This window comes from Paramisgurnus dabryanus, unplaced genomic scaffold (assembly GCF_030506205.2).
Source record: "Paramisgurnus dabryanus unplaced genomic scaffold, PD_genome_1.1 h2tg000180l_1_63998__unordered_in_group9, whole genome shotgun sequence".
Lineage (NCBI taxonomy): Eukaryota > Metazoa > Chordata > Actinopteri > Cypriniformes > Cobitidae > Paramisgurnus > Paramisgurnus dabryanus.
The window spans coordinates 25,001-35,000 of record NW_027394095.1 but is presented as its reverse complement, the minus strand read 5'-3'; the positions used below and the strand labels follow the sequence as shown (position 1 = coordinate 35,000).

Sequence of the window (10,000 nt, the reverse complement as noted above, 5' to 3'; positions counted from 1 at the left end):
CTTGGATGTGGTAGCCGTTTCTCAGGCTCCCTCTCCGGAATCGAACCCTGATTCCCCGTCACCCGTGGTCACCATGGTAGGCGCCTAAAGTACCATCGAAAGTTGATAGGGCAGACATTCGAATGAGTCGTCGCCGCCGCGGGGGCGCGCGATCGGCTCGAGGTTATCCTGAGTCACCAAAGCGGCCGGGGCGCGCCCGGAGACGCGTCCCGGATGGGTTTTGGGTCTGATAAATGCACGCGTCCCCGGCCCTCGCGGGCCGGGTCGGCGCTCGTTTGCATGTATTAGCTCTGGAATTGCCACAGTTATCCAAGTACGGGTGGAGCGATCAAAGGAACCATAACTGATTTAATGAGCCATTCGCAGTTTCACTGTACCGGCCGTGTGCACTTAGACCTGCATGGCTTAATCTTTGAGACAAGCATATGTTACTGGCAGGATCAACCAGGTAGTGTAGCCGTAGGAGAGCCTCGCTCTGACCCGGGGTTCACGCGGCGCGGGTCCCGGTTTCCACCCCCCGGGGGGAGCGGGACCGGGGCCACTCTCGTGTGGCTCTCCCCTCTCGTAGGCTGAGGGGCGGCCGGGTGGGCCGTAACCGAGGAAAGGTGCGTTTCGCGGGGCCGGGTGGCCGCGACGGGCCGGGGGCGTCTCCGCCCTCGGTCGCCGAGGCCCTCGCCGGCCGCCGGTGGCGGACCTTCGCGTCTGACGGACCGTCTGAGTCTCCCGCGGAAAGGGTCGGGCGGGCTCCGGAGAGCCCCCCTGGAGGCGAGAGCGCCGGGTCGGGGAGGAACCGACCGCCCATGGCGGCCGACGCGCTAACGTCGGCCGGGCGGAGGCCTGCCCCAGGCGCAGTTCGATTTCCAGAATCTCAGGGCCATGACACACAAAGCGTATCCGGGCGTCACCCCGTAACGGGTCATTAAGGCTGAGACGTGGGCGGCCCTGTCCCGCCCGGGGTTTCGTTTAGCGGCCGACGCCGGTTCGTTTTGCGGCCGAACGACGCCGGTTCGTTTAGCGGCCGAACGAAGCCGGCTCGTTTAACGGCCGAGGCCAGCCGGGTTCGTCCCTTCCTTGGATGATTTGCCATTCGTAATAAGAATCGTCACTACCTCAGTGCAGAGGGACTTTTTCGAGGCATTTGTGTCCGCTCGAGAGGCCTCTCGCTGGGCTCGAGAGGTCATGGGATCCGGTAGCCTATCACCTTGGAGAATCAGCGAGGTGCTCTTCCCTATATACCCGATGGCACCTGTTCGGGCCACCGTCCCCTGCTGGACGGGGCCCGGCTCTGTACCGCCCCAGACAGAGCGCCTTCGTCGGTCACGAAGGCAGGGTCGTGGACCCTGGAAGCGCACGAGCCACCCGACTCGGCTTCCATAGCGGCTGGCGGCCCTGGCCCGCCCGAGACGAAGCGCCTTCGTCGGTCAGACAGATAGGGTCGAGGACCCTGGAAGTGCGAGAGCCACCCGACTCGACTTCCACGGCGGCCCGGAGGCCGGGCCCGTCCCCGTCCGTGCCCGGGGACGGGGCACCTTCGTCGGTCAAACGCGTTGGGTCTTGGACCCTGGAAGTGCACGAGCCACCCAACTCGACTTCCATAGCGGTCGGCGGCCCCGTACCGCCCCAGACAGAGCACCTTCGTCGGTCACGAAGAGAGGGTCTTGGACCCTGGAAGTACACGAGCAACCCAACTCGACTTCCATAGCGGTCGGCGGCCCCGTACCGCCCCAGACAGAGCACCTTCGTCGGTCACGAAGAGAGGGTCTTGGACCCTGGAAGTTCACGAGCAACCCAACTCGACTTCCATAGCGGTCGGCGGCCCTGTCCCGCCCCAGACGATGCACCTTCGTCTGTCACACAGATAGGGTCTTGGACCCTGGAAGCCGTCCCCCTCGACTTCCGTAACGGTCGGCGGCCCTGTCCCGCCGCAGACGGGTCACCACTCCGTCTGTCTGTAGGGTCTTGGACCCTGGAAGCCGCCCCACTCGACTTCCATCGCGGTCGGCGGCCCTGGCCCGCCGCAGACGGGTCGCCACTCCGTCTGTCTGTAGGGTCTTGGACCCTGGAAGCCGCCCCACTCGACTTCCATCGCGGTCGGCGGCCCTGGCCCGCCGCAGACGGGTCGCCACTCCGTCCGTCTATAGGGTCTTGGACCCTGGAAGCCGCCACACTCGACTTCCATCGCGGTCGGCGGCCCTGTCCCGCCGCAGACGGTGTGCCACTCCGTCTGTCACACAGATACATAAGGGTGTCTCGGAACCCCGGACGCCGACCGAGACGAAACGCGTGGGGTCGGTGCGCCCGAGAGGGTAGGGTGCCCCGGGGCCGGCCGCTCGCCCGACCGGCTTCCGGGACTCCTTGACCGCTCGGGAGACCTATCCACGCGCCCGCTCCGACCGGCGGCCGGGGGCCCTCGACCGCCACACGCGTACCGACGACCGGGGGGTTTCCGTTTTACGGCCGACGCCGAGATCCTTCGACGGTTCCAACAGGGGTTGTTACGCTTTTGTGTTCGCCCGTGTCTGAGCATATATGGTCGGGTCGAACCTTTGAGGCCGTAGCCTGGAGATCCAGGGCGGATCTTTTCTCACAACACGTGTGTCTTTGAGGCCGTAGCCTAGATCCAGAGACTTTAGGATCTTTTTAGCAGTTTTAAGGCCGTAGCCTTGATCCAGGGCGGATCTTTTGAGCAGTTTTAAGGCCGTAGCCTTGATCCAGGGCGGATCTTTTCACAGGTTTTAAGCCGAAGCGCCTTGATCCAGGGACTTTTGGATCTTTTTTTGCCGTTTTTAGGCCGTAGCCTTGATCCAGGGCGGATCGTTTTGCGGCCGTAGCCGAGTTCCATCACCCAAGGTAGCTTTAGTTTTTAGGCATTAGCCTTGATGATCCAGGGCGGATCGTTTTGCGGCCGTAGCCGAGTTCCATCACCCAAGGTAGCTTTAGTTTTTAGGCATTAGCCTTGATGATCCAGGGCGGATCGTTTTTTCCCATCTTTCGGGTATGAGCTCTTTAATTGTGAGCCTTCGGCCGACACTCGCCCGGGGCGCTGCCTCACATCAGACGCCCTTCGTCCGTTCCAACCGTTCCAGTTCTTTTAACGGTTTTTCGTTCATCGCACACCGACGCGCACAGACCTTTCTTGGGATCTGTCGCAGGGAGGGAGGACGCTGGAGGTCCACTTCGAGGCACCCATCCCTATATACCCGATGGCACCTGTTCAAACGACCGCCCCTTGAGAGAAGGGGCCCTTCCCGTGGCTCGTCCGGGAGGAGGCGCCCGCGTCGGAAGGCGCCGTAAGGTCGGAGACCCTGGAAGTGCACGAGTCACCCGCTTTTACCTCCAGGCCCTCTGTCGTACTTCTCGTGTCCGCTCACGAGACCTCTTTTCGGCTTTATGGAAGTGCACGAGTCACCCGCTTTTGCCTTTTCTGGAAGTGCACGAGTCACCCGCTTTTGCTTCCAGGCCCTCTGTCGTACTTCTCGTGTCCGCTCACGAGACCTCTCTTCGGCCTGGGGGTGCGCCACGTACACCCCCGCGTCCGCATTCGAGTCACCTCTTCGGGCTCATGAGGTAGGGTCGGTGACCCTGGAAGTCAGAGACTTCCAGGCCTTCTGTCGTACACCCTCGCGTCCGCTCACGAGACCTCTCTTCGGCCTGGGGGTGCGCCACGTACACCCTCCCGCGTCCGCTTTCGAGTCACCACTCTGGGCTACGGAGGTAGGGACGTGTGCCCTGGAGGAACCTGACTTCCAGGAGGGAGGGCCGCCCTGTCAGGCCCGCTTTCGAGTCACCCATCTGGGCTAAGGAGGTAGGGACGTGTGCCCTGGAGGAACCAGACTTCCAGGAGGGAGGGCCGCCCTGTCAGGCCCGCTTTCGAGTCACCCATCTGGGCTAAGGAGGTAGGGACGTGTGCCCTGGAGGAACCAGACTTCCAGGAGGGAGGGCCGCCCTGTCAGGCCCGATTTCGAGTCACCCATCTGGGCTAAGGAGGTAGGGACGTGTGCCCTGGAGGAACCAGACTTCCAGGAGGGAGGGCCGCCCTGTCAGGCCCGCTTTCGAGTCACCCATCTGGGCTAAGGAGGTAGGGACGTGTGCCCTGGAGGAACCAGACTTCCAGGAGGGAGGGCCGCCCTGTCAGGCCCGCTTTCGAGTCACCCATCTGGGCTAAGGAGGTAGGGACGTGTGCCCTGGAGGAACCAGACTTCCAGGAGGGAGGGCCGCCCTGTCAGGCCCGATTTCGAGTCACCCATCTGGGCTAAGGAGGTAGGGACGTGTGCCCTGGAGGAACCGGACTTCCAGGAGGGAGGGCCGCCCTGTCAGGCCCGATTTCGAGTCACCCATCTGGGCTAAGGAGGTAGGGACGTGTGCCCTGGAGGAACCGGACTTCCAGGAGGGAGGGCCGCCCTGTCAGGCCCGCCTCGGAGTCACCTCTCTGGGCTAAGGAGGTAGGGACGTGTGCCCTGGAGGAACCAGACTTCCAGGAGGGAGGGCCGCCCTGTCAGGCCCGCCTCGGAGTCACCCATCTGGGCTAAGGAGGTAGGGACGTGTGCCCTGGAGGAACCAGACTTCCAGGAGGGAGGGCCGCCCTGTCAGGCCCGCTTTCGAGTCACCCATCTGGGCTAAGGAGGTAGGGACGTGTGCCCTGGAGGAACCAGACTTCCAGGAGGGAGGGCCGCCCTGTCAGGCCCGATTTCGAGTCACCCATCTGGGCTAAGGAGGTAGGGACGTGTGCCCTGGAGGAACCAGACTTCCAGGAGGGAGGGCCGCCCTGTCAGGCCCGATTTCGAGTCACCCATCTGGGCTAAGGAGGTAGGGACGTGTGCCCTGGAGGAACCAGACTTCCAGGAGGGAGGGCCGCCCTGTCAGGCCCGCTTTCGAGTCACCCATCTGGGCTAAGGAGGTAGGGACGTGTGCCCTGGAGGAACCAGACTTCCAGGAGGGAGGGCCGCCCTGTCAGGCCCGCCTCGGAGTCACCTCTCTGGGCTAAGGAGGTAGGGACGCGTGCCCTGGAGGAACCAGACTTCCAGGAGGGAGGGCCGCCCTGTCAGGCCCGCCTCGGAGTCACCCATCTGGGCTAAGGAGGTAGGGACGTGTGCCCTGGAGGAACCAGACTTCCAGGAGGGAGGGCCGCCCTGTCAGGCCCGCTTTCGAGTCACCCATCTGGGCTAAGGAGGTAGGGACGTGTGCCCTGGAGGAACCAGACTTCCAGGAGGGAGGGCCGCCCTGTCAGGCCCGCCTCGGAGTCACCCATCTGGGCTACGGAGGCAGGGACGCGTGCCCTGGAGGAACCAGACTTCCAGGAGGGAGGGCCGCCCTGTCAGGCCCGCTTTCGAGTCACCCATCTGGGCTACGGAGGTAGGGACGTGTGCCCTGGAGGAACCAGACTTCCAGGAGGGAGGGCCGCCCTGTCAGGCCCGCTTTCGAGTCACCCATCTGGGCTACGGAGGTAGGGACGTGTGCCCTGGAGGAAACGGACTTCCAGGAGGGAGGGCCGCCCTGTCAGGCCCGCCTCGGAGTCACCTCTCTGGGCTAAGGAGGCAGGGACGTGTGCCCTGGAGGAACCAGACTTCCAGGAGGGAGGGCCGCCCTGTCAGGCCCGCTTTCGAGTCACCCGTCTGGGCTACGGAGGTAGGGACGTGTGCCCTGGAGGAACCGGACTTCCAGGAGGGAGGGCCGCCCTGTCAGGCCCGCCTCGGAGTCACCTCTCTGGGCTAAGGAGGCAGAGACGTGTGCCCTGGAGGAACCGGACTTCCAGGAGGGAGGGCCGCCCTGTCAGGCCCGCCTCGGAGTCACCTCTCTGGGCTAAGGAGGCAGGGACGTGTGCCCTGGAGGAACCGGACTTCCAGGAGGGAGGGCCGCCCTGTCAGGCCCGCCTCGGAGTCACCTCTCTGGGCTAAGGAGGCAGAGACGTGTGCCCTGGAGGAACCGGACTTCCAGGAGGGAGGGCCGCCCTGTCAGGCCCGCCTCGGAGTCACCTCTCTGGGCTAAGGAGGCAGGGACGTGTGCCCTGGAGGAACCAGACTTCCAGGAGGGAGGGCCGCCCTGTCAGGCCCGCTTTCGAGTCACCCATCTGGGCTACGGAGGTAGGGACGTGTGCCCTGGAGGAACCGGACTTCCAGGAGGGAGGGCCGCCCTGTCAGGCCCGCCTCGGAGTCACCTCTCTGGGCTAAGGAGGCAGGGACGTGTGCCCTGGAGGAACCGGACTTCCAGGAGGGAGGGCCGCCCTGTCAGGCCCGCCTCGGAGTCACCCATCTGGGCTACGGAGGTAGGGACGCGTGCCCTGGAGGAACCATACTTCCAGGAGGGAGGGCCGCCCTGTCAGGCCCGCCTCGGAGGCCTCCCCTCGGGCAGGGGAGGCAGGGTCGGGGACCCTGGAGGAACCGGACTTCCAGGAGGGAGGGCCGCCCTGTCAGGCCCGCCTCGGAGGCCTCCCCTCGGGCAGGGGAGGCAGGGTCGGGGACCCTGGAGGTGCCGGACCTCCAGGGGGACGGAGGCCGAACCCGTGGCCGGGGAGGGTGAGCCTTGCCGGGCTAGGCTCGCGCGGGTTCGAAGGCCTGGTTCGAGAGGACCCCTTCCCCTATATACCCGATGGCACCTGTTCACACTACTGCCCTTTCGAGAGGGGACCCCGACCGGTCCGCGGCCGGGACGGCGCACCTCGGTCGGCCTCGGCGAGTGGGTCGGGGTGCCTGGAGGTGCGCGAGCGGCCCGCCTGGAAGTGCGCGAGCCACCCGACTCTGGCGGCCGGCGCCCCCGGGCCCGTGCCCGCGGCCGACTCGTCTGACCCGGCATCGTCAAGGTCACCAATACCACGGAGCGTCTACGACGCCCCGTTTCCGAGATATCGGCCAATGAACTGCCGGGCGCCGTATCTCGGCCGGGGAAGGTCCTACGGACTCGGGGCCGGGCTCGTCGGAAAGGTCTCGCCCGGGGCTTTCCGACGAGACCGGCCGCGGGTCCGTGCGACCCCGGGGGCCCGAGATACTTCCGGTCGAAAATTCGAATTTCGTTACCGCGCTGCTCCGGCGCCCCGGGTCCGGGGCCTTCGCCCTTCGGGTGGGTGGCTCCTCCGCGGGGGGCCTTTCGAACGAGCCCACCCGCGCGTCGCTAGCCCTTTCCGGGGCCGAGATACGGCCTACCCCCGCGGGATTTTCCCACGGCCGTTTCTCGGGCGCCTCGGGTCCGGGGCCTTCGCCCTTCGGGTCGGTCGCTATGCCGGAGGGGAGCTTTCGAACGAGCCCTCCCTCGAGTCTCTGGCCCTTTCCCGGGCCGAGATACGGGCGGGTGGTCGCGGAATTTTCGCTCGTCCGGGGCTCCGGCGCCCCTAGCGTCCGCCTCGGAGGTCGCCCGGACGCGCTGGCCGGTCTCGTTCGAAAGGTCCGTCCCGGGGCTTTCCGACGAGCCCGGCCTCGGGTCCGTGCGACCCCGCCCGCCGGAGATACGTCCGGTCGAAGCTCGCGGAAATTCCCGCGGCCGTATCTCGGGCGCCTCGGGTCCGGGGCCTTCGCCCTTTGGGTCGGTCGCTCCGCCGGAGGGGGCCTTTCGAACGAGCCTACCCGCGAGCCTCTAGCCCCTTCCCCGGCCGAGATACGGCGGTCTATGCCCGGATTTTCCCACGGCCGTTTCTCGGGCGCCTCGGGTCCGGGGCCTTCGCCCTTCGGGTCGGTCGCTATGCCGGAGGGGAGCTTTCGAACGAGCCTACCCGCGAGCCTCTAGCCCTTTCCCCGGCCGAGATACGGCGGTCCCTCCCCGGATTTTCCCACGGCCGCAGCACGGGCGCCTTTGCTCGGATCGACTCGCCCTTTGGGTCGGTTGCTCTACCGGAGCGGCCCTATCCAACGAGCCAACCCTCGTCTCTCTAACCCTTTCCCCGGCCGAGATACGGCTGGTCCCTCCCCGGATTTTCCCACGGCCGCAGCACGGGCGCCTTTGCTCGGATCGACTCGCCCTTTGGGTCGGTTGCTCTACCGGAGCGGCCCTATCCAACGAGCCAACCCTCGTCTCTCTAACCCTAAGCCCGGCCGAGATACGGCGGTCCCTCCCCGGATTTTCCCACGGCCGCAGCACGGGCGCCTTTGCTCGGATCGACTCGCCCTTTGGGTCGGTTGCTCTACCGGAGCGGCCCTATCCAACGAGCCAACCCTCGTCTCTCTAACCCTAAGCCCGGCCGAGATACGGCGGTCCCTCCCCGGATTTTCCCACGGCCGCAGCACGGGCGCCTTTGCTCGGATCGACTCGCCCTTTGGGTCGGTTGCTCTACCGGAGCGGCCCTATCCAACGAGCCAACCCTCGTCTCTCTAACCCTAAGCCCGGCCGAGATACGGCGGTCCCTCCCCGGATTTTCCCACGGCCGCAGCACGGGCGCCTTTGCTCGGATCGACTCGCCCTTTGGGTCGGTTGCCCTACCGGAGCGGCCCTATCCAACGAGCCAACCCTCGTCTCTCTAACCCTAAGCCCGGCCGAGATACGGCGGTCCCTCCGCGGATTTTCCCACGGCCGCAGCACGGGCGCCTTTGCTCGGATCGACTCGCCCTTTGGGTCGGTTGCCCTACCGGAGCGGCCCTATCCAACGAGCCAACCCTCGTCTCTCTAACCCTAAGCCCGGCCGAGATACGGCGGTCCCTCCGCGGATTTTCCCACGGCCGCAGCACGGGCGCCTTTGCTCGGATCGACTCGCCCTTTGGGTCGGTTGCTCTACCGGAGCGGCCCTATCCAACGAGCCAACCCGCTTCTCTCTAACCCTAAGCCCGGCCGAGATACGGCGGTCCCTCCGCGGATTTTCCCACGGCCGCAGCTCGGGCGCCTTTGCTCGGATCGACTCGCCCTTCGGGTCGGTTGCTCTACCGGAGCGGCCCTATCCAACGAGCCAACCCGCTTCTCTCTAACCCTAAGCCCGGCCGAGATACGGCGGTCCCTCCCCGGATTTTCCAACGGCCGCAGCTCGGGCGCCTTTGCTCGGATCGACTCGCCCTTTGGGTCTGTTGCTCCACCCGAGCGGACCTTTCCAACGAGCCAACCCTCGTCTCTCTAACCCTAAGCCCGGCCGAGATACGGGGTACCACCGCCTGACCTTTAAACGGCCGTAACTCGGGCGCCTTTGCTCGGATCGACTCGCCCTTTGGGTCGGTTGCTCCACCCGAGGGGACCTTTCGAACGAGCCTACCCGCTTCTCCCTAACCCCAAGCCCGGCCGAGATACGGCGGTCCCTCCGCGGATTTTCCCACGGCCGCAGCTCGGACGCCTTTGCTCGGATCGACTCGCCCTTTGGGTCGGTTGCTCTACCGGAGCGGCCCTTTCCAACGAGCCAACCCTCGTCTCTCTAACCCTAAGCCCGGCCGAGATACGGGGCACCACCGCCTGACCTTTAAACGCCCGTAGCTCCGGCGCACAAAGTCCCAGGACTTCGCCCTTTGGGTCGGTTGCTCCACCGGAGGGGACCTTTCCAACGAGCCAACCCGCGTCTCTCTAACCCCAAGCCCGGCCGAGATACGGGGCACCACCGCCTGACCTTTAAACGCCCGTAGCTCGGGCGCCTTGGGTCGGATCGACTCGTCCCTTGGGTCGGTTGCTCTACCGGAGCGGACCTATCCAACGAGCCAACCCGCGCCTCTCTAACCCTAAGCCCGGCCGAGATACGGGGTACCACCCCTTGATATTCCCACGGCCGTAGCTCCGGAGCCCTTCGCCGCAGCCCTTCGGGACACCCACCCTCGGACGACCCGCGGAGGGACCTTTCCAACGAGCCAACCCTCGCCTCTCTAACCCTTTCCCCGGCCGAGATACGGGGTACCACCCCTTGATATTCCCACGGCCGTAGCTCCGGAGCCCTTCGCCGCAGCCCTTCGGGACACCCACCCTCGGACGCCCCGCGAATGGACCTTTCCAACGAGCCAACCCTCGCCTCTCTAACCCTTTCCCCGGCCGAGATACGGGGTACCACCCCTTGATATTCCCACGGCCGTAGCTCCGGAGCCCTTCGCCGCAGCCCTTCGGGACACCCACC

At 65.8% G+C, this 10,000-nt stretch overlaps 1 non-coding gene across 1 annotated transcript in view; it reads right to left on the bottom strand.

The window, feature by feature from the left end:
* LOC135765247 (18S ribosomal RNA) overlaps positions 1 to 451 on the bottom strand; it is a 1,855-nt gene extending 1,404 nt beyond the window's left edge. Inside the window, exon 1 of the ribosomal RNA XR_010540577.1 lies at positions 1 to 451. This exon is cut by the window's left edge and continues 1,404 nt beyond it. This is a non-coding gene — a ribosomal RNA (18S ribosomal RNA).
* Between the last annotated feature and the right edge of the window lie 9,549 nt (positions 452 to 10,000).